Here is a 19,346-nt window from a genome sequence, read left to right on the forward strand (position 1 = left end):
GGGCAATGCACAGAACAGATGTTTTTCAGAGAAACAAGGTGATCAAGGCAGATTTTGTTACTTAACTGAATATAGAATTTCTAAACTCTTAAGTCAGAATGTAAAAGCAAAGCTCATTCTCCGCCTCTAAAAACTTCACAGCTCCTTCTCATCACACAGTGTTCATTTATGTGTTTCCTATGTCAGTGCGAATTAAATCATTTATTACTAGCCTCTAGGAAAATCAAACTTACCTTCATTTTCAAGATGAGTCTGTTTCTCTGTAGAAACCCTTCCGTTAACTGAGCTTAACATGTATTGCTGATCCATTTTCCCAGTTATCCATTCCCATGTTGTATAAATATACATTTATTGAGTCATGCCCTTTGCTATTGTTGGTGAGCACAACTTACTATTATTTTAGCATCACTTTTTTCCACCTTTGCTTGCTTTAGTCTTGCATATCATACTCTACTGTGTTTTCCAGAAGAGATTGTTTCTTAACTGATGAAACACTGTCAAAGCACAGTTATATTATCTCTTCTTTATACATAGGATCATCAACAGGAGAGTTGTCAATAGTGACAAGAAAAAACAAAACAAAAACAAAAAACAAAAAAACCACAACAAACCCAAGTCTTTGGTCACTACCAAAATAGAAATCGATCTTATTATGACATTTTTAAATGCTTAAAGGAAATGGTAGTGAGTTCTGTCTGTTTTGTGTCTTCAGATAACAAAAGGACCTTTCTTGCTCTTTGACTTGATTTTCAGAGTATGTGACTGTGATTAAAGCCCACAGATGAAGATTCACGTCATCTTGGGTCTTTTTTTGGCTATGATATTATGAGTGAATTTACTGCCTTGTGCATCTTTTAGATACATATTTTGCTTTTTTGGGTTTTCAGTGTTGGAAACAGACATAGTATGGATGAAAATTGGCAGAAGAGCATGAAAATCTTCAGAATTTTGAGTCAGGTGGCAGAACATTCAGGAAGCTTCTGGCACACCACAGATGGTTGATATAAACTGTTGTGGCAGAGCAGCTCTGCCAGGAACCCCATGGAGTATTCCTAAAGTAAACTTTTAAAAACACACAAAATATTAAAGCAGGAAGAAATTAATATTACTTGAAAGTACATTTAATATATTGCCATCTTGAAATGGAGTTCCGTATTCTTTTTTTGTTCTAGAGGAGGATTCCCACATACCAAATTCTACTCTTTTTCATCTTTATGCTCTTCATAAAATTCATTCATAAAATATATGTATAATTTTTTTGTATACATGAGCTATTTATATATTTATATGAGAATACATACACAATCACTATGAAAGATAAAGTAAGTTAAATCATGAAATAAGTGAGAATTGCATTACACAAAATCTTGGCATCTGGATTGAGAGTAAGTGAAGACACATTTATACCCAATATAAACACTAAAACATGAGAAAAAAAAAAAAGCTTTTGTGAGAAGAATTTTCAGGTGAAAAAATTCCGTGTACTCAGAAAAAATTAGATCAATAGAAACTTCGAGATTTTTTTAAAAAAGAAATATTACCCATATTTCAGCATTTTTTGCAACTGTGATTTGTGGCGCTTGGCAAATCTTAACAAGTGATATTTCCAGAAGAAATCTCTATCTGTAAAATTCATGTTAGATTCTTAATCTCTTTGATTTTTTTTTTTTTTAATTCCCTTATTAGCTGAAGAAATCAGCATTTGGAAATGTCAGTCAAAACATATTTTTTAAGTGATTATGGGATCCCAAGTTGTGATTCATCTCTTGATAATGATTCCTTTGTACACCACTAAAAAAAAAAAAAAAGTTAATACTTCTTAGGCAGCTTAGATACTGGCTAAAACTTCCCATCTCCAAGCAAGTTTTAATATTAAGTTCAAAATAACTTAGTTGTATAAGTAGGATAAGTCTCACCTTTTTTAGTAGTAAGATATATTCTCTGAGATGGGAAGTATCCTCTCCGTAAGTCCAGAATTTTGAGCATATATATTCTGCAGCATTTTGAGGTGGAATTCCACTTCAGATTTAGTTAAATTATTTCATAAAGGAGGGTAAGCTTGAGGGTACCTGGGCTTATTTGGCTGTTTCTTAAAGCGATACTTCTGTCTAATTTTCAGTGAGTTATTTTACCCTTTACATCTTCTGGTGAAAGTAGTAGCTATTGTGCTATCTTTCAGGCCAAACCCCATGAACGTCAGTAGAAAAATCCCGTGGCTAGGCTTCTTGGGGCAGTGCGTATGGATCTGTATTGGGAGTTAAATTAGATGTTGAACACAACAGCTTTTGAGAAAGTCTATGGAATTACTATACATGTATTTTTTTTCTTCAGTAGAAAAGAAGCAAGTTAGACGCTTTCTAGGCTAAGTCAGAGCATAACTCATAATTGACACAAATGATGGATGCAAAGAAAACTGATTTTAAACTAGGAAAGACTCATGCACTAGTGAAGAGGTTAAGGTTGAGGAAAATCTTGACTGGCTACTTACTACATGCAATTTGCAGCAGCTGCATACCTTTTCCGTGGGATATGAATGCTATGTCATGCCCAGCTTTACCACTGTTATCTTAGAGATTAGAGCCAAGCAGGAAAAGAAAAAGCACAGTTGATAGCCTATTTTTACAATATAATTTGGTAGCCTATTCTTACAATATAATTACAAGACATCATCCGATGGATGACTGTTATGTGCCATTTATGGTGAATCTGTATGAAAACCACATTTTTATGGACCTACTTGAAGACTGTGAGACATTTGTGTGTTATTTTGTTGTTGTACCTTTCCACTTCCATAGCAACAATTTAGCTATTCTCAGCTCGTGCTAATTGTGAGAAAACCAAATTCCATCTGTTTTTGCATAATTAAGTCTGGATAAAACTTCACTTGTTAAACATCAGTAATCTTCACTCCAAGGCTGGTTAAGCAAAATACTGTTTGCTGGTGTTGCATGAAGTCCAACCACTGAGAAAAATGCATGGTCACTCAAAGTCACGGCTAATTAATACTGGAAAACTGGAATAAGTATAAAAAAGTTATATGCCTTGGTTGTGTATGCTGGGGGAATAGAGGGAGTTGTTCATTTCACTTGTTCTTGTTCAAGTTATTTATGTAGAATTAAGTTTTTAAAGATATGACCATTTAATTTGCAAGCAATGGCAAGTCAAGAGTGTCAACCTTTTCAGTTTTCATAAAACAAAGTTGTACCCATCTTTCTCCAGAGTAACTGGGATGAGTTTTCGAAACAGAATGACTATTAGAAAAAAGAGCAAAGGAGGAGGAAACAAAATCCTTATAAATATCTGCTTGTGAAGTAGGGAGAGATCAGTTCTCACAAAAAGAAAATATGGGAGTTGTCAATACAAAATGAAGAATATCAAATGAAATTATTAGCTTTTGATTATTCTGCAAGAAATGCTTGTTTTATTTTTTGATGTAGGATAGTTCGCTTTAGCAATTAATGTGATTTTATATGATGAAATCAATAAGTTAGAGGAACTGCTCTTTGCTTTCACGCAGGTCATAGATGTTTCTGAGAGTTCATTTGAGACAAGTGCTCCAGGATCAGGTTCTAACCTCTGTGCTGCAGTTAGAGTGCTCACTGGGAAATCTAGTTAAGTTTCAATTTGAATAATGTTTTAGAGGTACAGCAGAGTATTTGCAGCACCAACATGGGAGATTATAAGTTCTCTTCCTCTCTCCTCTTTAGAAACTTAGCACTGAATTCAGTAGCAGCTCTGAAAACAGATCTATCTCCAAGAGAAATATTGTGCAGAGCACGAATTTCAGAATGACCTGTAAAACACAGACTTCCAGTCCCCTTATTTCACAGGCAACTGAAAATTAAGATAGCTTTACTCACCTGTGTTTTGTTGACTATGTTCTGTACCATCTTCTCTACCAATGGCAAAAATGGAAAATTAGGGTTTAGCAACCACTTTTAATAGCTACTTCAGCAGGCCCATCAGAATTTCTGTAACTGCTCTCCATTCAGGCTCATAAAACACCTCTCTCTTCACAGCTTCTCAAACGCCTCCACCTCAGCATTTCAAGTAACTCAAGCTGCTTCCTTTCTTGCTTGCTCTCCTGCTTGCATGCCAAAACCAGAAAGCCTTTATTAAGAGCTTTCCTGTCAATCATCCAGAAGGCCTCTTTGGAAATCTGATTAGTATTTGCAGCCTATGTTCAGAAACAGGCTGAATATATCCGGTGCAATTCATACGAAGGGGTATGAGGGTGGGGAGCAATTTAAAAGAGGATGAAGTCTTGTTTCTGTGCTGCAAGATATGTTATCATCTCTGTGAGCAGTGAGATATTTTCAGATTGTAAAGAGTTGTGCACAAGGGAATTTAAGATATGCTATGTCATTTGGGATTGTTAAGGCTTGCCTTTACTGCAGTACATGAGAAACTGGGTAAATTAGGCTGTGCTAGTGCTTGAGACTGCTGTGTTGATACTGCTGCTGTAGCATTATTAGCTTACGGTGGGCTCAGATACATCTACTGACTGTACAACTGTATCAGCACAGTCACTCCCTTCAATTTTCTAAGCCCGTACAAACTGGATAAAGTGTTTAAAAGGAAAGCAAAAGTATTCTGTGATAGGTGCTCTGGAGCCTGTGCTTCATGATTTCACAGAAAGTTGAATTCCGTTCAGAAGAATGGAGAACGGTGAGTGCTGAATAATGCCTACACAGGCAGTGCTGGAGGCTTCAGAGATGGTGACTGCCATGAACTCGCTATTTGTCTGGGCAGACTGCAGCCTGTCCAGCCTTATTTGCTAGACTGCATTGGAGCAGAAGTAGATGACAATGCACTTGGTTGAAAAAACAGAGCGGAAGGAAGAAGTAATGTATTTATGATGTTGAAAGTGATCAGGTTGCATGCTGAAAGGAGAGATATTACTTGGGTATACTGCTTTATTCCTCTAATTCTTGTTAACCCAATAACATTACCAAAATTATACTTGGATGCTTTGTCTAGCTTGCTGCTGTAAATTTTGCTTAGCAACTTTCTGCATCCTGATTTCTGCTACCTGATTAAGTTGCAAAGAAACTCTCAGAGCAATGTGCAGCCCTGCCATCGGCTGCTGGCTCCAGGTTTGCTGAGCGAATGCCTTGGAGCCACAGTGGTGGTGGGACCCTGTGCCTTATCACAATCAAGCCTGGCAGAAAATGGTGGTTGCTTGGTAACGAGGAATGTTGCTGTTCCTTTTTCCAGAGGTTTAGCAAACAGCTGAGGCAACAAATTTGGAAAGCAGTGTAAAGGTTTGAAAAGAACAAATAGCTGTTGAAGAAAAAAGCAAAGACACAACAGTGTTACTTGGATACAGCAGAAGACAACAGAAGGAAGGGCTGTGAGGAGAAGTAAAGGCAAAATGTTCAAGGTCTGTTTTATAGTGTATCTAGTGGCAATGCAGTTCCTTTCTGCTTGCTGAACCAGAAGTATTTTCAGTAAGTTGTTTATTACAAATATTTTCTTCTTCATTTTTCAGTTATTTCCTTTTTCTCTGGGTTTTGTGTTATTCTTCCACTGTATATCTTACTTTCTATTTGCTCTTTAGAAGTAGTTTCTATTGTTACGTCTTGCAAAAAATGAGAGCTGTACTACTTTCAATAAATAGCTATTGTCCTAAGGCAATAGTGGCACTGGTTTTTACTGCTGACTCAATGTGCTCTGTGCCTTGTTTCCAGCTGTTCCAGGTAGAAGATGTGATGTCATCTACATATCTCAATTATTTTTTTTTAGTTATCACAAGTGCTGCAGATACAGATGGAAAAACTCCCTTGAGAGTGTAAGGAAGAATTTACTAGTCTGTTCTTGATCAGACAATATTTTGTAGACTGTTTCCTGTGGAAGTGCTGATTTGAGTTCTGTTTTAGAGAAGGAGGAAGGTGCTCAGCTGAAATTTCCTGTTTCTTGATAATCCATGTGGCAAATGTATGTAGCTAAGTTATTCACAGAAACAAATGATTGTGTGAATGACTCTGTAGTGGACAGGCTTATTTGTGATGGCTGTATCACAAGTACATCAGGTAACTGCAGTAGTTTAAAAGCATACTAGTTATCCTAGAGAAGAAGATAGCCTGGCTCTCAATACGTCCTGTAGTTGCTAGTGACATCTATACCATATAGGTTGAAGTTAGATAAAATATTTTCATTTACATGTCCAGACTTCTCTTCCAGCTCAACAACAGCTTGTTCAGTTTACTCTTTGACTTCATACAGCATTTGTAATGGAGATTTCTCTAAGTATTATTAGTAGGAAGGAAATGCAGCCCTAGTCCTACACCTGAATGTGTTTGCCAGTACAGCAGTCTTCACAGAGCGGCTTCACTGCCTTGTGATTGCCTTTCAGCAGTGAGCAGTTATGCACACAGATACTTCTGTAGGTTTCATTTCTGTAAGATACTTCTCAGCGGCATGAGAGAAATCTCAAGTCTGCAGTCAAGATTTGACATCACCATTGATTGCTCTGATACAGTATAAATTTTCAGTCTTTCCCTTTTTTTTTTTTTTTTTTTTTTTTGCCTCTTAAACCTCAGTTTCTTTTGCCCTGTTTTTGCTATCTCTGATTATGAACGAAGTTTCTTTTCCCTTCAGTTTTTTGAATTTCTCATCATTTTTATTACATACAAAATGCTGTTTCTGCACAATCCTTTTCCTCTGCATATATGATTACACGTGAAAAGATAAAAAAAAAAAGGTGAATCAGTTATCTAAGTCTTGGAAAACCCTAGTTCCTTTTCTATAGAAGCAATACTTAAGTTCACTGCCTTGTTGTCAGATTTATTCGTCTCTCTCCTAGAGTTATGGCGGTCAACTCTAATTGCAATTAAAAAAAAAAAAGTATCTTTTGCTTGAAGCAAAAGAAATGTGAAGTGCTGGAAAATGGTTTTACAGGATACAATATAATTAATGTACGTTTAAAATACTATTAAAGAAGCAAAGATATATTTTCCTATGGGTTTATAATATCTTAGTATTGGAGTTAATTCCTTTAACTGAATTACTGTTACATTTTAATTATATTTACTGTAATAGGAACATAAAGCTTCATATCACTGAAGAGATCAAGTGAAAGAATACTAATGTACTGTATTAAAAATATTTTGTTAAGGAACATTGTGGAGAACTTTCTCTCGAGAATGAGAGATGCCACTCTTGGCTTTCCTTCGTTTGATGTATTTAAGACCTAATTCACCAGTCATTAACAACTGTGAGTCAAGCTTTTATAATGTGATGACATTCAATGAACATACTGTACATCTTTTTTTTTTTTTTTTAACAACTTGTCACACTACTGACCCCTTAAGATAATGCATTTGTTTTTTCTTCTTTGGATGTAGAACTGTTTTTTCTATAATTATTATGGAAGTGATAGAATACCTTTATTTGGTAGCGTTCCAGCTAATTGCTCTGAATGTATTTAAAGGGAAAGGCTTTATTCAAGAAAAGAATCAGCCATTTATAAATAGCACTTAGGTGGATGGAACAAAGAATTAGGGCAGTAATTTAAATAAAAAAATTCCCAGAGTTAAATTTTTGAATTGCCTGCATAACAGCAAATAGCACAGAACTACTGTGGAAACATCTTGTTGGAACTGGTGTTAATCCTTTTAGAAATCAGTAGCATGACTCATCTTGGAAGTTTGTTACAGTATAAGCATTTTTAGCAGTTGACTCTGCACCTGCATTCTCCATCAGAGAAATTTTGGTTATGCAGCATATATAGGTTTTCACTCACTGTGTCTTAAATGACCTAAAAATCTATAGATATTTTATTTTTCATTTCTCCATATCATGAGCCAGCTGGCACGATTGATAGGACACTCATGTTGAGTTGTGACTTCTCCAAAAGTTTTCCTGTAAAGGTGATCAATGAGTATTGAACTGCACTAAACCAAGATGATTTCTGTGCCACAAACCCTTTTCAGCATAGAGTATAGAAAACTTATCTGATATTTTCAACTCAGAGAACTTTGAGACTTTTTTATCTGACATAAAACCAAGCTGTTTTGGCTCTGATGAATATTTAGCTACAAAAATAACATTTTTTTTTTTTCCCCTGGAGATCTTGAAAGGCACTTAGGAGCCAACAAAGTATGCTGGTTTTTTTTTTGGACTGTTGATATAATTAATCAGAATAGTATGTGTCCAGCAAGTTACAGGCTATCACATCCTTTTGCATTATAGCTGCATACAAGGCCTAAAGGTGCGAACTATATTATATGTGAAACATCTTATACTCTCCCCCTTAGGAATATAGTGTCAACAACAAAGAGGTATTAAACTGAAAAAACTAAACTAAAAGTAATGGACCAAATCTTATCATGTAACTAGGTTGCAGTGATTGTAAAGAAGATATCCTGTATGAAATACAACATCCTTGCTTGTGATGCACAGGGCTGTCAGAAGTGATTAAATGAATATATCACAATAAGGGCTAGATTCTCACTAGTATGCTTTAGGCATATTTGTGTTGGAAGACGGATGCAAGTAGCTCTCTTTCCAAAGTAATACTGAGCTGAGGTGATTTTGGGTGCTGTACAGTACTATGTAGATTGCAAGTCTTGGAAGTAATACGTGTGTTATTACAGTACTGTGCCCAAAATAGGAAGGAATTCAGCAGCCCTTTGTTGGGTGCAGTTCCATCAGACACGGCAGTGCTGCAGGATCTGCAGATGGCTTAGAGAAACCTTCTTTATACGGCCCTGTCATGTGGTACAGTCTGGCTACTCTTACTTTGGGCACCTTCGTCCAAGGAGTAGGTGCAAGAGTAAGCTGGCTAAAGCCAAGACTACTTAGGTTTCTGTTAATTTAAGTCTGTGTCAGAAAGACTTTTATTTCTGGTAGTGCTTGGGAAAGTCAAATTCTTTTGAACCTGGGCATTTTGTTACTTGAATCTTTTCGCTGTTCATGAAACACAAGTTCCTCTGCCTTTTTCACTTAGAGGCCAATACTATCTGAAGCCTACCCACAACCCAAGCAGGTTTATGGGTGCCTCACTTAGGAGTTGTTTAGTGATCAGCCTACTTGTCTGGAGTATGAGAGACTGCAGTTTAAAATATCTGGTCCAGCGGAGCAGAGCAGTTTCACTTTGCATTAAGTATTCATTAGGCCCCTGAGTGGAAAAGGGAGACAGAATGAATCTATTTCTGTCAGAGACTGGGGCCTTTAACTGTGATATAAGAAAATTATGGTTAGGTTCTTATTGCAGTGAAAGAATTAAGCATAAGATCATCTTGCAGTTTCTGTAACTTGTTTGCCTATGTTTTGTCTGCAAAGTATGAAATAAGTACCTGTCCTGTTCTTTCATGGGGATATGGGAGCCTACATAAGGCACTATGTCAGAGTATTTTCTGTAAAGTCTGTTTGCATGCTTTTGTTGTAGACATATTTTTTTAATATAACTTACAAAAAAACAACAACAACAAAAAAAAAACAACCAGAAACATGGTTATTTTCTTTATCTTTAATTCTGAATATAGTGTAGCAGTATTCTAGCCAAACATTGCACTAATTTATGTCCAGCAGGCTAATACTTCCATTAAACTCTAGATTTCTGAAGTACTGTTAGATTGTAACTCTTCAAACTGAGGTCAATCCCTGAGAATTTATTAAATGATGTGAGATGTGTTGAAAATCTTGAAAGATACGAGAGCACATGATATTGGCAGCTTTCCTACTGAGAAGAATTCATTTCTTTCTACTTGTGGGTCAGTAGTTAACATCTTTCATAGATTAGCTCTGTCTGTATGAACAAATGCCTATGCCTGAATAGCCCTGATCTTGACAGAATATAAATGTGGCTCACCCAAAAAAGCTCAGTTACACTTTACACAGATTCAGGAACTTGCACTGGGAAATTATCATATGCCATAGAAACTGACAATAGAGTCTAAAACTCGCAGGAGGACTCTACACAGTGAGTATTGTAGAGAGAGTGCAAGAAGACAAAAAATATTTCCAGCAACTTCCGGATGTTCTCAACTATGAAACAGTGGCATGGTATGGACTTAGAACTGGAAAAATCCCACGGAAGTAGTGGGGCTGGGAGACAGGAGCCAGGTATTGACGAGCCTGAAGGCAGCGAACAGAGCAGTTAGGAAACCGTCCCCAGAGCTGCACCGTGGGACACTTGATGAAACTCACGACTACCAGAAGGTGGCGGCATTGTCGAAGAAAACAAGCAGAAATGATGCTTTAAATACTGACGTACTTTTTTTTCTTTTTTTTTTTTTTCTTTTTATTTTGAATGAAGTATGGTAGCAAGTTAATGACAACAAATAAGTGAATGAAAAGAAGTATCTTTTGACTTGCTGTCTTTCTTGATGAGCAAATTACAGAGTTTAATGTTGCATTTGGATGAAGTGAAGCAAGATTTTTCTGAGGTGGCCTCTTAAACATAAGATACACACAATATTTGCAGCGAGTTCAATATATTCCTGGTAAATTCAGTTACTAAAATTATGATTGTGGCAAGAAGAATTTTTCAACTTCTTTTTGGATTAAACTTAACTTCTTCCAAATGTGGGCTATGGTTAGACCTCTGAGGCCAACAGTAGTCTTGAGTACACATGAATTTGTTCCTATAGAACAAATGTACTCTTAGATTTCACTGTAACCTGCTTACGCTGTGGGTAAGAAGCCTTGTGTTTCCCATATCTGAGTTGTGGTTTGTTTGGTCTTATTGATTGTCAATAGTAAGTGCTGGAAAGCCTGAGTTTAGTTCAGAGACTGTAGAAGGATCCCCTTGCAGACTTGCTCTTTAGTTTAGCATAAACCTACTCAATGCAGATTTGCATGTGAACAACATGTAAGTAAACAGTGTGCATGCTTCTACTAGGGGGAGTATAGTATTTAATAGTATAGTATTCAGGTCTCTCTGCAGCATCTTGGAACAAGGTCCCTGCATTTATGAGTGAAGTAGACAGAGAATGTGGCCTTCAGGCACGTGTATGTGGAGCATAAATTTGTCTTAAAAAAAGAAAGAAATGGTAATTTTACTTTTATTGTTCTGAAAAAGTCTAGCTAATTGAGAGGCAGCTGTAACAGGCAATACACTCACTTCCAAAATTTGCAGATAGGTAGCTCAAGGTTGTGTTAGGCTTCTAAAAAAAAATCTTCACTCAGTGACCTGAAAAAAAACACTGATTCAAAAGAGTGCTTGAAACAATGAAATCAAGCATATGGTATATGCATCAAAACCAACAAACTGGAGAAAAAAAACTGTCCCTCAAAAAAAAAAAAAACCCAACAAAAAAAAAAACCAACAAAACCAAAACAACCAACCAAAAAAAACCTAAACAAGCAGAATGACTTTCATGTTTCACCTGTCCAAGTTTACAAATCCATTACATGCAAGTGGCAGCATACTCCATCTGCAAAGCGCTAAAAAAATTGGCTATGTTGTTGAGCTGGCCTAGTGGTATCTGTCCTGTGCTCCTCTCTGCTCTTGGTGTTTTGTTGTTTTGTTTTGTTTTTAGATGCCAGCATAAGATGATTAAGTAAATGTTTATTTGCCTGGGAACAATGACTCTTTATACTTAGGTACAAGAAATACATCCCATCGAGGAAGCTCTTTCCTTCTTCACTGCATCTGTTTTTCTATTTTTATGGCTCAGGCTATGCATTTCGTGGTGTGACTTTTTATGGAGATTCATTGAAGGCTAACGTCTGCAAAATGTTGAGGACTACTAGCACTTGTCACTTGGAAAAGATAAACTGAAAAAGTCAAATTGAAGAAACTATGAAGTGAGTGTATGCAACTACTTTATACTTCCATTTATGTTTTTGATTTCTTCATTTCGTTTGCTGTCCTTAGCTGATGCAGAGTTGTACACTACTGCCTTTTCTTCCCTTCCTCGGTAGTACAACTTATTTATTAAAAAGGCTCTCACGACAGAGGCTAGCAGTTGCTTATTTTCTGTTCACTTGGATGCTCCTTTTATGTTATTAATTTATGTGTGTATTTTACTTTTTCCCGTCATAAGCAAAACAATCAGGACTTCTCTCCTGTGAGGTTTCAATCTTTGGTATCATAGGGTATACTCTTTGGCATTTTCATTCTTGTAACATCAAGGGATCACAATCATGTAAATAAAAGGAGAATTAGACTTTGTCAGTGTGACAGATAGTTCTTCAGTTTCTTACCTGCTCTTTCTCAGCTTTTTGGCTCTTTTTGATTCTTATTGCTTGGATTATACACACAAATTTCTTTTTCCTAAGATCTCATTAAAATATTTTAAGTATGTTTTACATGTAACATTGGTTGATAAGTGATAATAGAATGATAAGAAAAAAATAGAGAATGTTAGGACAGAAAAGGCTAATGTTTTTCAGTAAAGTCTAACCACTTAGTTAAAAATGGGTCTTTTTTTTTTTTTTTTTTTTTTTTTCCTTTTTTTCTCAAATCTTCAGATTACCATGACAGGAAGGCAGTCTGATTTCGTTCTCACTCATACCATGTTCATTGCTTGTATTCATCTTGACAATTCCTGTCTTCAACAGTCTTCCAAAAGACTGCTTTTAAGACTAAAGATTTTGTACACATAATCTTTCAGTTTCACTACACCTTTTTCTCTTTCTGAAACCACCTTCATATTTAACATTCTGGGTTATCAGCATTTACAGAGAAGTTAATTCACCTTTTCTATTTCACTTGATCTTTTTGTGGCTGTTTCCATTTTTCTTTTTTCTCAGATTTTGGCATTCTCACTTTCTCATTTCTGTGCCTTTGCATTTTTTCATACAATCAGGATATATCTATATCTACTGATCGTCTACTGATGACAAGAAAATAGATACATTTTTATATGCATGCATTAGAGATCTTGATGCCTAGATAACAAAGAACTGGATTTTTCCTGCTTGTCTTCTGTTGAGATTTCAGTGGTCACTCATCTTATCAATGACCACCTTGTCACGAAGTTTAGTTGGTTTGACCCTGCAGTGCCTGAGGTTAAAAACAAATCCACCTCTTGGCAACCTGAGTATTTGTTGTTCTTCTTGTGTGCTATCCTATTTGTTATTCCTGATGGGAAGGGAGAAAGTATCCAGAGGAATGTCTCTTATTATCTCCATCCTACCCGAAGTTATGACGTTCTCTTCCTTCACTTTACTTTCACTAAACAGATAGAGCTGGTCTATCTGCTGAATAGTGTATTTAACAATCTGTGCTGTGCTGTAGTAAGCTTATCTTGTGGACTTTTTTGTTGTTACTGATGTGAGGTCATGATCAAACAGTGGAATTCTGACACTGTGGTACTGGCAGTTAGAGAAATTTATGCTTCAGGTCCTTCATGATAGCATAGGCACAAGCAGGTGATTGTGGCAATCTGGGTAGAATACTTCAATTTTGCAGTTACATCAGCATGAGTGACAAAATTGCTCTGTTATCCATTTCTGCTGTAGATTTCCCAAATTGGGTTCTACACTGCTTCTTGTTCCAAACTCTTCAGGGATAGTAGTTCAGAATCATTTTGCAGACTTAAAATAGGAGTTCATTATGAGTAACTTTCAATCACTAAGCTTCTGAAAATCTGATTTGCGTATTTCTTCCTACCTGACTTGGGTTTGTATTAAATATCTGCATTTATTTAAAAACTAGTACTAGAAGTCTGGCCTTGGAGCTCTGTTGTAATCAGCATACAGTAGTTAAGTTTTAAAATTAAATTCCTGTAGGAATCTGGTCTTCCAGTAGTGTCATATATTTAAAATTAATAATAATTTCAAACATTCTTTCCACATGCCTTAGCTAACTTTTCGTGCTCTAAGTTTTGTGTGTGTATCATCAGATTTTTATGCATATTGTCTTCAGATATTGTGTTTATAATCTGAGCTACATATTATGTTACTTACAAGTACTTGTTATGTACTGTTCAGTACTTGTATGTTCTGAATATGGCTTCTTTATAACAGGCTACTTGTCCTTGTTGAACTGTATGTATGAATTGTATATACGTATTGTATGCCCACTGAAACTTGTAAAATATTTCAGTGTTTATGTTACAAAGCTGATTTTTTTGCAGAGATGGATTACAAGAACTTTTCAAGATTTGTGAAATATCAAATCATTTTTTAATTGAAATTTCATAGTAGATTAAGCTATTCACTATCCTTCATTTTGAAAATAGATAACTATGGTAGACAAATGGGAACAGGCACATCATAGTGCATCTTAGAACTTTCAGATTATTTGTGTAAGCTTACCAGTGGAAGCCTTAGTGATGGCAAAGTACAAGATGGCTGTTGGGAGAGTCAGTTGTTGAAATGCTAAATATGCCCATCTCCAGTTACCAGCAGTAGTGCAAAGCATGCTGCGGGATTTTCAGAGCAACAGTGTTTGTATCTCTTTACAAAGTAGCTGTTGCAGTTGAATGAGTATCATAAATAACCTTGATGTAGAAACGATGTCATCTTTTATGTGGGTACAGCCTAGATATTTCTGTTCTGTAGATCTAGTATGTAATCACATTTCCTATGAAAACTATTTTTGTGACTACTTAGATAACTATTTATGTTTACATCTATTAATGGAGCTGCTCACTGAATTTAGTCCTTTTTCTGATGTGTTGAAGGGTAAAGAGGAAGGTATGTTTGTGGCCTTTTCTGGTGAAGTAAGTTGCAGGGGCAATATTTCATTTTTGAGATACGGCACCCTTATCTCTTATATCACATATTCACCATGGAGGCGAAAATCCAAGTTGTCTTGGTGAAGATTCAGCAATTATTTCTTTTTTCTTTAATCAATTTAACATGATAAGAGAAATTCTTGGTCTTGGTCTCTTCTGAAAACTTTTTATCCAACTGTTGCATGCCAGCTGACTCATTTAAAAAATTCATTTGATAGGGTAGCTGTCTCCTATACAATACTGTGGAGCTAGGGATCAAGTTAGTCAGCAGTGTGCTAGAATCTCAGTCTAGAAATGGTTCAGGTCTTGAGATAGTCCAAGAATTGCTCAGTCTCTTGTGAAGGTGTAAAAGTTATGAAGGAACATATTTATAAGTGGGTTTGTTTCCTTGATTGTCCTTGTACATTGACTTTCTCACAGACAGCCGTGCGTGTATTCTATTTCCACCTGCCAGGTTGGCAGTTTTTCTCTGTGCATTTCTGTGCTCCAAATGTTGATTAGGATTCCTTGTCTGTCTTCTACACCTTCTTGTTAATATTACTTTGTTAGTCTCTTTTCTGTGTGATTAGTTTATCAGAATGCTATCATATTAAATTGTTAGGAGAATATTCATTGCTGAATAGATTGACTATAGGGCTGAGGTGAATGAGATGAGCTTCATCAAAGCCAAGCGCAGGTCCTGCACTTTGGCTGCAACAGCCCCATGCAGCGTTATAGGCTTGGGAATGAGTGGCTTGGACGACTGTGAAGAGGAAAGGGACCTAGGGGTGTTGGTTGATGCTTGGCTGAACATGAGCTGACAGTGTGCTCAGGTGGCCAAGAGGGTCAGTGGCATCCTGGCCTGCATTAGAAATAGTGCGGCCAGCAGGAGCAAGGAGGTAATCATCCCTCTGCACTCAGCACTGGTGAGGCAGCATCTTGAGTACTGTGTTCAGTTTAGGGCCCTTCACTGCAAAAAAAAAAAAAAAAAAAAAAAAAAAAAACATGGAGGCCCTGGAGCATGTCCAGAAAAGGGCAACAAAACCAGTGAGGGGTCTGGAGCACAAGTCTTAAGAGGAGCGGCTGAGGGAGCTGGGATTGTTTAGTCTGGAGAAGAGGAGGCTCAGGGGAGACCTCACTGCACCCTGCTACTTTCCTGAAGGGAGGCTGTGATGAGGAGGGGTTTGGCCTCTTCTCCCAGGCAATGAACAGGACCTGAGGAAATGGCTGCACGTTGTATCAGAGGAAGTTTAGGTTAGATGTAAAGAATGATTTTTTCTCTCAGAGATTGGTCAGACAGTGGAATGGCTGCCCAAGGAGGTGGTGGTGGTATCACTGTCCCTGGCAGTGTTCAAGAGGCATCTGGAGCTACAAAATATGGTTTAGTGCTTGTGGTAGCAATGGTAGTGGGAGGACAGTTGGACTTGTTGATCTTGCACGTTGTTTCCTGCCTTGCGGTTCTATGGTTCTATGAACTCAGCACGCTTTCCTCTTGACCCACGTGAGTTCTGATCTAGGGCTAGCTGGAAGGAAAATGATGCCATGCAATCATCATGCCATCAGCTTTCTCTACATGGTGACGTCAGAAGCATCATTAAGTGTTCATTTAATGAGATAGTGTGCTTTTCCTGACATCATTCCTTAATACCGGGGAACTGGATATTATTCTGTTTATGTCCTGGACCAATAGGTCTCCTAAAATTGTTGTAGAGTTATTCTGTCAGACCTTTCCAGATCAGATATAGATGCTATTAGGAGCAAATAGTGGGGCTGTGTTTTCTGCTTTGTTTGGGGGCTTTTGCAGCTTCATGCTTCCTTTCTTGCATTCCTCCCTTTTTACCACACTGGCTGTTTCAGCTGTTCCCCGCTGTTAGCTCTCAGCTGCTTCTGTTTAATTCTTAGTTCTCTCACAGAGAAGTAGAAAGCTTGTGATGCCCAGATTTCTACATTTGTTAAAGTAGAGCAACTAAATCTAAGATTTGTTTGATTGGCTTGTTTGCTTACTTAAACCTATGTTTCAAGCTTTTTTGGTTCTGTGGAGAAAAGCCTGAAAATACCACTGAAGTCTCAAAGACCTGAAGGCAAATAAGAGGATCCCTGATATTGTTTCCTAAAAGACATTGGGCTGTGTCTCATGATTTATTGCACTTAAGATGATCAAATTCAGTACTGTCAGTCTCACTTCTCTCAGCTGCTTTGCAGTAGATAGGAGAGGCTAGAAAATTCAATGGAGTCACTAAGTTTTCTTCATAGTAGCGGATGGTCTGAAGGCAGTGAACACCGAACCTGAAGAGTAGTGAAACACTGATTGACACAGATTTTGAAGGGGAAATCATAATATTCTGTAACCTTGCCAAACTGTATTACTGTGACTGTAAATCGCATTAACTTTGGCAAATGCACATTTTTTGACTTTGATTTCTCCCTCCCTATCTTCAGCTTCTGCATAGAAACTACTTTGCCTTTCCTTAAGACACTTAGCAGTAGCACATCCGGAGTAGTCAGTAATTACCTTTTTCTTAATAAAACAAAATTTTTATTTGGTGTAGAAATGAAAATAAATGAGAAATAAGCAGCATCATAAAGCATTCCATTGCATTCCATGCTACTAAAAGACATCTGCAAAGCTTCCCTCCCTCCCCCTTTTCCTCTCCTTTCCCCTCCTGTTTCTGCTTTTCCCTGCCTTTTTTCCCTGTCACGCTTTGGTTTCTCTCATTCTAGTTGGTTGGGTGAAACCCATCTACCCTTATATGTTTTGCCACATGATGGTAGGTGATAAACTGCCATTGGTGCATGGGTGTGACTGAATTTCTGGAGTCTAGTTCTGTAAAATTGCAATAGATTTTGTATTACAAAGAGGGATGCAGCCTGTCTTTATTTATTAATCTACTTTTGCCTTGATTGTCTGTTTTAATCTAACCTACTTTGGTTCGTGTCGGAGTTATGTAGACATGGTATTATTTCCATAGAACTTGTTAGAGCGAAAAGAAAATAAAAGTTAATGTAACTTGTTTTACGTTGGTGTAATTTACAATGAAGCACAGACTGTAAAAATAAACCAACCAAACAAAAAAAAGCCATCTATAATCTATCAGAGACATAAAAATAGTTCCTCAGAGACTGCACAAAATCTGCTTGCTGTACATTTTTGGCCACAAGCATTGCCAGATACAACAATTAAGGCAAAGATGACAAATTTAACAGCTACCATGTCTTTCTCCTTCTTCCCACCAAAATACATCTCTGAGTAAGTTAAAGGAGTTACTTCATACTTCTGTTTATGTCAGGATTCTTTATAGGTTCCCACAATGATTATTTTAAGATAAACATATTTATAAAATACTTGATGTATAGCCAAGGCAAATTTTAATTCTTTTCATCAGGGAGCTGATATATGCACAACTTTCCCATTGCAGAGGAAAAATGATTTCTTGATGTCCTTTTGATAACCTGTTGCTTTCCAAAGTTTCCACCAAGTATCCTCATTATTCTGCCATGTACATCCTTCTCTGCAGTAAGGAGGTGAATCAAAGCTCAATTGCCCTGTTTTTGTCTTAAAAAAAAAAAAAAAAAAAAAAGTAATGCTTCACAGCCCTCTGAATGCAGAATTGAACTTGGAAGAAAGGCAAAAACATCAGTGTACTGCTAAGAAATTAAAAAACAAAACAAAACAAAACAAAAAAAAAAACCAAAAAAAAACCAGTAAGTATCTTAAAAGCAATATTGACATAAAAAATAAGGAAGATGAGAAAAGATGAGATATTCAAATATGAATATTGAAAATATTTTAACTGGTGCCATGTTTTGCTAAATCTGGAAAATATGAAAAATGTTAATTACATTCTGGGAGGGAAAGCTGTATTCTCCGATTTGAATAATTTGCCTTACCATACCTCTCAGATTAGCAGAGGGTAAATGAAAAGAATTTTGACAAAAGGTCGAGGAGTCTAATACAAATCTTTTTCCAGGAGTACGTAATGTGGGCAGTAAGTCAGAAGAATTACTTGGTCGCTCTGTTTCTTTGCTAAAAACCTTTCCAATAGCTAGGCTGTTTCTTCCCATGCTAGTAAAACCTGTTTTCATACTTCCTTGTCCCAAAAATATTACTCTCAAAAAAACTAATGAGACTTACTAAGCTATAATGTGATCTGTTCCCACACCTAGGAAGACTCCCTTTAACATCTTGAGAACTAAGGCAGAAATATTAACTTAAAAAGTGATATGCTGCTAAGTTATTGAAATGTCTTTGTATTCTCTATTTGTCATTTATGTCTCTGTCCCTGTCATGGAAGCTGCTGTTGAAATCTTTCAACATCAACACTCTGCCATTTAAAACTTATCCTGCCAGCATGCCATCTGTTTTGATCAGGGAACCACTTTCTACGTGAGCTGACTCCTACACACATTGCACTTTGCAAGAGAAAAATGCGTTTGCTGAAAAGTATATTAAAAATATATAAATTCTAGCTATCCCTGGAAAAGCAATACTCCTTAACTTTTTCTAAATCTTAAAATGAGATAAGTGTATTTTCTTCCCTGTCTCCCACTGTTTTTTGATTTCTAAACAGAGAAAAAATCATACTAAAGTGAGTCAAGCTCTCCTTGTAATTGTGTTTTTTACCCCTGAAGCTGGTTGCAAGTGTTGATCTATTTCCAGACAGGGCAGAGGTACTGGCCTTTGCAGAGTTAACTTTCTATAGAAAGACAACTTTACATTTTAAGAAACCTCTTTTA

The 19,346-nt window shown here is 36.7% G+C and overlaps 1 protein-coding gene and 1 long non-coding RNA gene across 2 annotated transcripts in view; one reads left to right on the plus strand and one right to left on the minus strand.

Annotated features, from left to right (window-relative positions):
- IQCM (IQ motif containing M) overlaps positions 1-19,346 on the plus strand; it is a 167,736-nt gene that overhangs the window by 26,466 nt on the left and 121,924 nt on the right. The window lies entirely within an intron of this gene.
- On the minus strand, positions 919-4,120 carry LOC128084313 (uncharacterized). Its single transcript, XR_008208455.1, has 3 exons — positions 3,861-4,120; positions 1,917-2,245; positions 919-1,062 (listed from the first exon to the last, which is right to left on the minus strand). It is a non-coding gene; the product is annotated as an uncharacterized LOC128084313 (long non-coding RNA).

This window comes from Tympanuchus pallidicinctus, unplaced genomic scaffold, assembly GCF_026119805.1.
Source record: "Tympanuchus pallidicinctus isolate F22 unplaced genomic scaffold, pur_lepc_1.0 scaffold26, whole genome shotgun sequence".
NCBI lineage: Eukaryota > Metazoa > Chordata > Aves > Galliformes > Phasianidae > Tympanuchus > Tympanuchus pallidicinctus.